This window comes from Mastomys coucha, unplaced genomic scaffold (genome assembly GCF_008632895.1).
Source record: "Mastomys coucha isolate ucsf_1 unplaced genomic scaffold, UCSF_Mcou_1 pScaffold14, whole genome shotgun sequence".
Taxonomy (NCBI): Eukaryota; Metazoa; Chordata; class Mammalia; order Rodentia; family Muridae; genus Mastomys; species Mastomys coucha.
Genome location: NW_022196896.1, coordinates 39028570 through 39036048, shown reverse-complemented (window position 1 = coordinate 39036048; position 7479 = coordinate 39028570). Strand labels below are relative to the sequence as shown.

General features: G+C 44.2%; 1 protein-coding gene across 3 annotated transcripts in view; it reads right to left on the bottom strand.

Annotated features, from left to right (window-relative positions):
- The window catches only part of LOC116088156 (serine/threonine-protein kinase Sgk3), a 120002-nt gene that overhangs the window by 64102 nt on the left and 48421 nt on the right, over nt 1-7479 (bottom strand). The window contains exon 1 of one of the 3 annotated variants that reach the window (XM_031366821.1): nt 2560-2687. The exons of 1 other annotated variant lie outside the window; for it this stretch is intronic. The gene's annotated coding sequence lies outside the window, so the exon portion shown is untranslated. Of the gene's footprint in view, nt 1-2402; nt 2511-2559; nt 2688-7479 lie in introns of those variants that run through there. One more of the 3 variants, XM_031366822.1, reaches the window with a different exon arrangement.

Genomic DNA, 7479 nt, shown 5'->3' with positions numbered 1-7479 from the left:
GGGGGAAGGTGCAGGATAAGCTCTCTTATAGCTGGTAGGTCAGTTCCTCAAAAAGGCCTGCTCACACCTGAGAAAGCAGCCAAGTCATTAATAAGAACCAGACTGTCACAAAGCAATCAATACCAGTCTAAGGGTTCTACACTGCCACTGGAACCCTACTTTATTTTTATATTTGAAAGCCTAAGTGGGAATCACTGCTTTTATCTGTAGGAGATATAAGCTGCAAAGGGGTTTGAGATCACCGCGTAGAAGGAGGGTGAATGCTCGCTTCTCTGAAGATATGAAAGCCTTCAATGCGGAACTCAAGGGCTGTAGGTGCGTAAGAATGGACAAATGAAGAGGGTTAGAGGATGGAGTGGCTTGTTTGGGGAAAAAAAAACTGTGAAAAAACTTAGTTATTTGCCTATTGAGTGCAAACTATGGGGGAATTAAACTCCATCTCAAGGTTTTATTCCTGGGCAACAAGGAGAAAGAACTGAAAGTAGAGGGAACACGCAAGTAAGCCAGTGTTGGTGCATCGGCTTAATTATTAGTTGTACTGCAAATATCTGTGCACAGCTACACAGCCAGTATCTTCTTGGGCCACTGTTTCCAGGCACCAAGGATTCCACAGGGAACACAAGAGGAAGCAAGCACCCTTAGCCACATGGAACCTCTCTAGCGGCAGAAGCAGATGAGTAATTATACCAACTAAGTATGTATTATAGGAAGTATGGGCTTGTATGCAAGTTTAAATAATAAGGAAACATCTGAACAAATACCCAGAGGTGAGGGAGTGGGCAATGCCCAGCGCCAGGAAGTCAGCAACTTAACGCACCAGTATCTCAAGGTAATCTTACTCTGAAAGGCTTTTGAAGTTACCAGCTGCACTGCCACATAATCTATATATCCACGTTCCAAGGGCTAGCGTTCCGGGTATCACTTCCTGACTGTATCCTACCCAATCAAGAAAACTTTACCAGTAACACAGTGATAACAAACTGTACAAGGTCAATTTGTTTATGTTGTTCATACCTTTTGCACACAGAGGAATGAGCTGCATTTTAAAAAACAAAAGCAAAGCACTGTAGGAACATGTTTGTACAAAGCTTAAGGCAATCATCTTGTTCTCAAAGCAGTAATTGATGCAGCAACTTCCAGACTTGTGATTTAAATCAAAGGTGCTGAAGAATGATTATGAATCATGCAATTAAACTACCAAGCAGGATGTTGCTGAGTGAAAAAACTCTCGGCACCATAAAACTGTCAAAAATAAAAACAGTGACTCCCATACTCCTTTGCTTTTGAAAGTTGTTGGTCAGCGTCGCTGAGTTATAAGCTCTGCCGTTTACTGCTTCTAGGTCTTTAGATACACCCTCATCTGTAAAGAGGGGCAAGACTGGCTTTTCAGATTTATTTATTTATTTTCTTGCCAATTTTTGAGACGAGGTCTAGCCTTTAAGTAACTACAAAGCTGTCTGGCCTTGGACGGTTGGCAGTCCTCCTGCCTCTGGCTCCTGGGTGCAGAAGTCAAAAAGCATGGGCTTATCACCACATCCAGCTTCCATGTCTCTTTCGAACCTGTTTCTAAGGGACAACCTACTGCTCAGATAACACTTGCTTACCTATTTTGAAGGCTGGTTGATGCACTTTTGCAATAGTGTAGTACAAAATAAGCACACACCCCAAACAACAAAGAATTGCTTTTAAAGAAATCTACCCCGACTCTCAAAATGAGGTTACACTCACCCAAAAACTACTTTCTTTCATCCTTCCTTTAGAATAGTCTTCAAAACTAAGACTTATGAGTTCGGGGGTGTAATTCACGGGCAGAGCATGTGCTGGAGGTGGATGGGTCTTTCCAGCCCAGGTACCAACAGAAGAAAAAGAGGGATGCTTGTAACGTTTAGGAATAAAGTGATCAGCTCAGAGACCCTTAGTACTAGAGAAAAGAACCTTTAGGACTCAGTTCACAAACTGTCTCAAAGGAATCTCCCAAGCTTTTCAGACAACAGCTCTAGGAGACCCGATTCCCAGAAATGACAACCATAGAGATTCGTGCTCATCAGAATGCAGAGCGAAAATAACCAACGTTCGTTGCCAGGCACTAGGTATTAACCGAATCTTTACAGCAATCCTGTAAGATTACAAGTACCAGCACCATCGTTTTATATACATGAACCATGGCACATGCAAGTTGAGCAAACTGCTCAAGTTTTTTTGGTTAATAAGTACACCAAGAGCTCAAGCACTCTAACTTAGAAGCCTGCCCGCTAATCTCGAAGTCATGCTCCCTCCTGGAACCTGGCGCCTTCTTAACAATCCCTATTAGTCTCACCATTCCGTTCCGGCAGGCAACCAAGCCTACGTCCAGAACCAAGCACCATCCGTGTATTTTAAGGAACATTAAAACTGCACACTACCTGAGGTTTCCAAGGGCTGGTGAAGGATACTCTTGCCGAACCACTCAAGCCTCCTCCCTCCGGAGCGAGTGGAGTGCTGAGGCCAGCGCAGCTCCAGCGTCCGCTCCCGCGAGGGCCCACCCAGTTCCCACCACGCTCCCAGGCGTGCACACTTTACCTTCGGTGACTCTGCCCTTGTGCGTGCTACGCTGGAAGCGCCACTCTGCGGGGCCTCCGGATCCCAGCGGGCCTCTCCACCTGCCCCTAGGGCGCCTGCCAGCGGGAGCCCCGCCCGCATCCGCGTCCCTCCCACATCCGTGCCCGCCCGCCCGCCCCCCCTTCACTCTCCACCCCCTCCCATCCCCACTCCCCGCCAGTCACCTGGCGCCTAACAAAGGTTCCGCAGACCGCATCCCGGGAGGTCCTAAGTAAATAAAGCCAGAGTGGGGGTTGAACCACGGAATGTGGGGGAGGACACAGGGAGAGGGAAAAGAAGAAAGTGAAGAAAAGAGGCTTGGGATGGCAAAGACAAGCACTCTCCCAGGTCCAGCTAAGGTGAGCTTTGACAAGGGTAGAAGCCCTACACGAATTCTGTGTTCCACGTGCAAAGAGTCTCTGGGAATACTATTCAGAGGGGCAAAGAAAACAATTCCTGTACTAACAACCTCCATCTCAGGCCCTCCTGGTTCATTTAAAAATGATAAGGGCATGGTGTCCACACTTAATCTGCAATCAGCACTTGAGAGGCCAAGGCAGGCCTGGCTACATAGTGAGGCCAAACTGGACGACGTGCCAATAGACAGACAGACAGGTGGATAGATAGATGCTTGGTGGATAGATAAAGTCCGCACGAGAGGGGCAGGCAAAGGTATTCATGTCATCCTCTGCAATATAGCCAGTTCAAGGTCACCCTGGGCTACTTGAGACCCTGGAGAACAAGGGGGGTTAGGGAGAGAAAGTAAAGGCGAGAGTGAGGGAGGGCAGGATGGAATTAAGGACACTAACCATAGGTAAGAATTCTCACCCCCAGCTTAAATTATAACCATCACCCCTCTCTCAGCCACATTTTAGGAGAGCAGAGCTGTCACACCCAGGCCAAGTTTGGCAGAGTTAAATAAAACCTTTCGGAGACATTTCTTGGACTAAGGTCCTGTACCAGAAAACAGCAGTCTGGACTAAAAGTCAAATTGTACTCACTGAAGTCCCATGGGGCTAAAATTATATTCACAGGAGAATGAAAACTACAGAAATCATAATCCTACATAGTGCTACCTTACGCGCGGGTACTGTGAAGTGAAGCTTCATCTCTGGAATTCGAACACCTTCTTGGTCAGACTCTGAGACACATTATGAGAATTTAGGTGACTCCTGTGCAGGGGTCACAGACCATAGGCTGAGAATCACTGTCAGTGTTTTTGCCACAGGCTGCTTGTCTGCCACATGGGACCTGTCCTTGTGATTGTCCTTTACTCTTGTGACCTCTTACTTAACCCTCAGAATATAAATTGGGTTTTTTGTTTGTTTGTTTGTTTTGGTTTTTTTGTTTTTGTTTTTTCAAGACAAGAGTTTCTCTGTGTAGCCCTGGCTGTCCTGGAACTCACTCTGTAGACCAGGCTGGCCTCGAACTCAGAAATCCGCCTGCCTCTGCCTCCCAAGTGCTGGGATTAAAGGCGTGCGCCACCACCGCCCAGCTAAATTGTCAGATGCTCTGAATGAAGGTGACTATTGCATGAAACTTCCTCATTCACCAGCCCCATTCTCTTAGATCCCAACACTTCTGTAACAATAAACAAAGTCCATCCTTAAGATTTTTGAAATGAAATCATCATCCTTAATCCTTTCTTCTTTTAGTTCACAGTATATTTTCCATGTATTGAAATAGTAAATTTATATATTTGTTTATATATTGTACCTTTCTCTTTTATTTTAAGATTTATTTTTATTTATGTTGTCGTGTGTGCAGGTACCCTAGAAGCCAGAAGATGGCATGAGATCTCCTAGAACTGGAGGTCCTGGAGGTTGTGAGCCAGTAACTGAGGGTGCTGGAACTGAACTCAGATCTTCTGGAAGAGCAGCAAGTGCTCTTTAACTACTGAGCCATATCTCCAACTCCTGTAAAACCTTTAAGCATAAAATTATAGGCTGGTAAAATGGCTTAGGTTCAGGCGCTTGCTGCCAAGCTGAATGATCTGAGTTTGATCCCTAGGCACACACAATGGAAGGAGAGAACTGACTCCCTAAAGTTGTCCTCTCTGGCCCACATATATGAGTACACACACAAAATAAATATAATTTGCTTTAAAAAACATACAATTATAATAAATGTGGCTTGATCTTGAGTGTGCCCTTCTCCCTCAATGTCCAAAGGCCAACATTTTGATAACTCTGTCATTTTATGACTTGTTTATTTAATAATCTTTATTTCTTATTCTAGATGGTGGGCCTCAAAGTTTTTTCTTTTTTTTTAAATTTCATATACCCAGTATCCAGTGCATGGAGTATCACATACATAGTAGGTAATTAGTACTTGTCTAGTTAAATTGAAATGAACCCTGTTTGCTTCACATCTCTGCAGGATTGTGTGCCTTTATTGTCTGACATTAGTATTTTTGAAACTGTTACTCTTTGTATATCATCTGATCTTTTTCCTTTTGGTTCATGTGGGAAGGGCAGCTTGGTCCTTGCTACCCTATATTCCTAGATTCAGAAGCCCCAAGCTCTACTCTTAATGGCCACCTAGCATTTTGACAAGAGGAAGTTCTAAGAAATCTATATCTGATAGCCTCTGGTATACTCATGCTTTAAACAGAAGGTGACAGCCAGGCAGTGGTAGCACATGCCTTTAATCCCAGCACTTGGGAGGCAGAGGTAAGTGGATTTCTGAGTTCAAGACCAGCCTGGTCTACAGAGTGAGCTCCAGGACAGTCAGGGCTATACAGAGAAACCTTGTCTCAAAAAACCAACCAAAAAAACAAACAAACGGAATGTGACTGTTGTTAGGTTTGTCTGACTAATACTTCTTAAATCTACCAAACAATATAACAGTTTGTTGTTAGTAGTGATTTATAGATTATCTGGGCCAGGCCCCTGAGCTCAGGGACTCCGTCAAAGCACAAGGGGTCACTAATAGGTTGCAGAAGTTTCCACTCTTCCTTCGTAGTGTTTCCTGTCCTGTTATCATGTGGGTAAGACTGCAGTTAAACTGAAGGGGAGCCATCACTATCTAACTTAAATGAGGAAATAAAAAAGATCAGAAGTTCCATCCAGGGACAGATGAACATAGACTGACCAATGCTTTTTAAGCATTGTAATGGGGAATAGGAAGAAAGAGTAGATAAAGTATTTAGCTTTTTTGTTGGGTATGGTGGCTTATGCTTTTAATCTTAGCATCTAGGAGCAGAGGCAAGTGCATCTCTTTGAGTTCTAGACCAGTCTGGCCTACATAATGAGTTCCAAGACAGCCAGGGCTATTAAAATAAGTTGGTGTACTGGCTGGTTTTGTGTGTCAACTTGACACAGGCTGGAGTTATCACAGAGAAGGGAGCTTCAGTTGGGGAAGTGCCTCCATGAGATTCAGCTGTGGGGCATTTTCTCAATTGCCCCTTGTGGGTGGTGCCATCCCTGGGCTGGAAGTCCTGGGTTCTATAAGAGAGCAGGCTGAGCAAGCCAGGAGAAGCAAGCCAGTAAAGAACATCCCTCCATGACCTCTGCATCACCTCCTGCTTCCCGACCTGCTTGAGTTCCAGTCCTGACTTCCTTTGGTGATGAACAGCAATATGGAAGTAAGCTGAATAAACCCTTTCCTCCCCAACTTGCTTCTTGGTCATGATGCAGGACCAGAAACCCTGACTAAGACAGTTGGATTTAATAACTACTTATTTTCCCAATTTTATATGAATCAAGTACATACTACTGCCACTCTAGCTTTTAGTGTGATTATTTTAAGTGGCTTAAAAATAGGCTGTGCATGATAATGTATGCCAGTAACCTCTGCAACTAAGGACTGTCATGAGGTGAAGACCAGACTGGTCTACATAGTGAGCTGCAGCCAGGGCAAGGTAGTAAGATTGTCAAAAATAAAATAAAATACTGTGCATTTATTAAGTTCTATTTAAGTAATCACAACATTAACGATGTGTTAGCACACTGAGAACTGTTTGTCCTACAGAATAAGAAAATACATATAAGTACCTGGATGTCTTAAACCAGGCATTTTAGCTGAGGGCCTGGAGCCGGTCTCAAAGCTCTTGGCAGTGAAAAGAGTAAGGTCGGTAGTTAAGGACAGCTCCAAGGCTACATACAAGCCTGTCTCTGACAAACAAATGAGTATATGCAGAAGTTTATAAAGATGCTAAGAAATTCGGATAATAACTAAGAAAGTAATTTTGGATGGTTCTGAGGAACTAGATATCTTGAAAATTGGTTATAAAGAGTAGAATCCAGACTCCATTCTGCCTTCACCCCACAGTAGCCACATGAAGAAACTGTCAACAACAGAAAATTTGTCTTCCTAAAGGAAATAAAGCTAATGGATAAAGGAGAGAGAGAGGCAGGCTGGGTAGAAGAAGTCAATGGTAAGCACCGCTTACATAGCAAACCTGAGGCCCTGGACCCTACCACAGGGACCCAAAAGGGAAACAAAACAAACACAAGCTGGGCAGTGGTGGTGCATGCCTATAATCCCAGCATTTGGGAGGCAGAGGCAGGTGGATTTCTGAGTTCGAGGCCAGCCTGGTCTACAGAGTGAGTCCCAGGACAGCCAGGGCTACACAGAGAAACCCTGTCTCGAAAAAACCAAAACCAAAACCAAAGCAAAACAAAACAAAAACAAAACACCCCAATAAAACAAACAAAAACCTTTTCTAATAGATTAATTTATGAACTATTATTACAGAGTGATCACCAACAGCTACATATACCATAAAAGGACTGCCTTAGTCAGGGTTTCCATTCCTGCACAATCATGACCAAGAAGCAAGTTGGGGAAGAAAGGGTTTATTCAGCTTACTTCCACATTGCAGTTGATCACTAGAGGAAGTCAGGACTGGAACTCAAGCAGGTCAGGAAGCAGGAGCTGATGTAGAGGCCATGGAGAGAT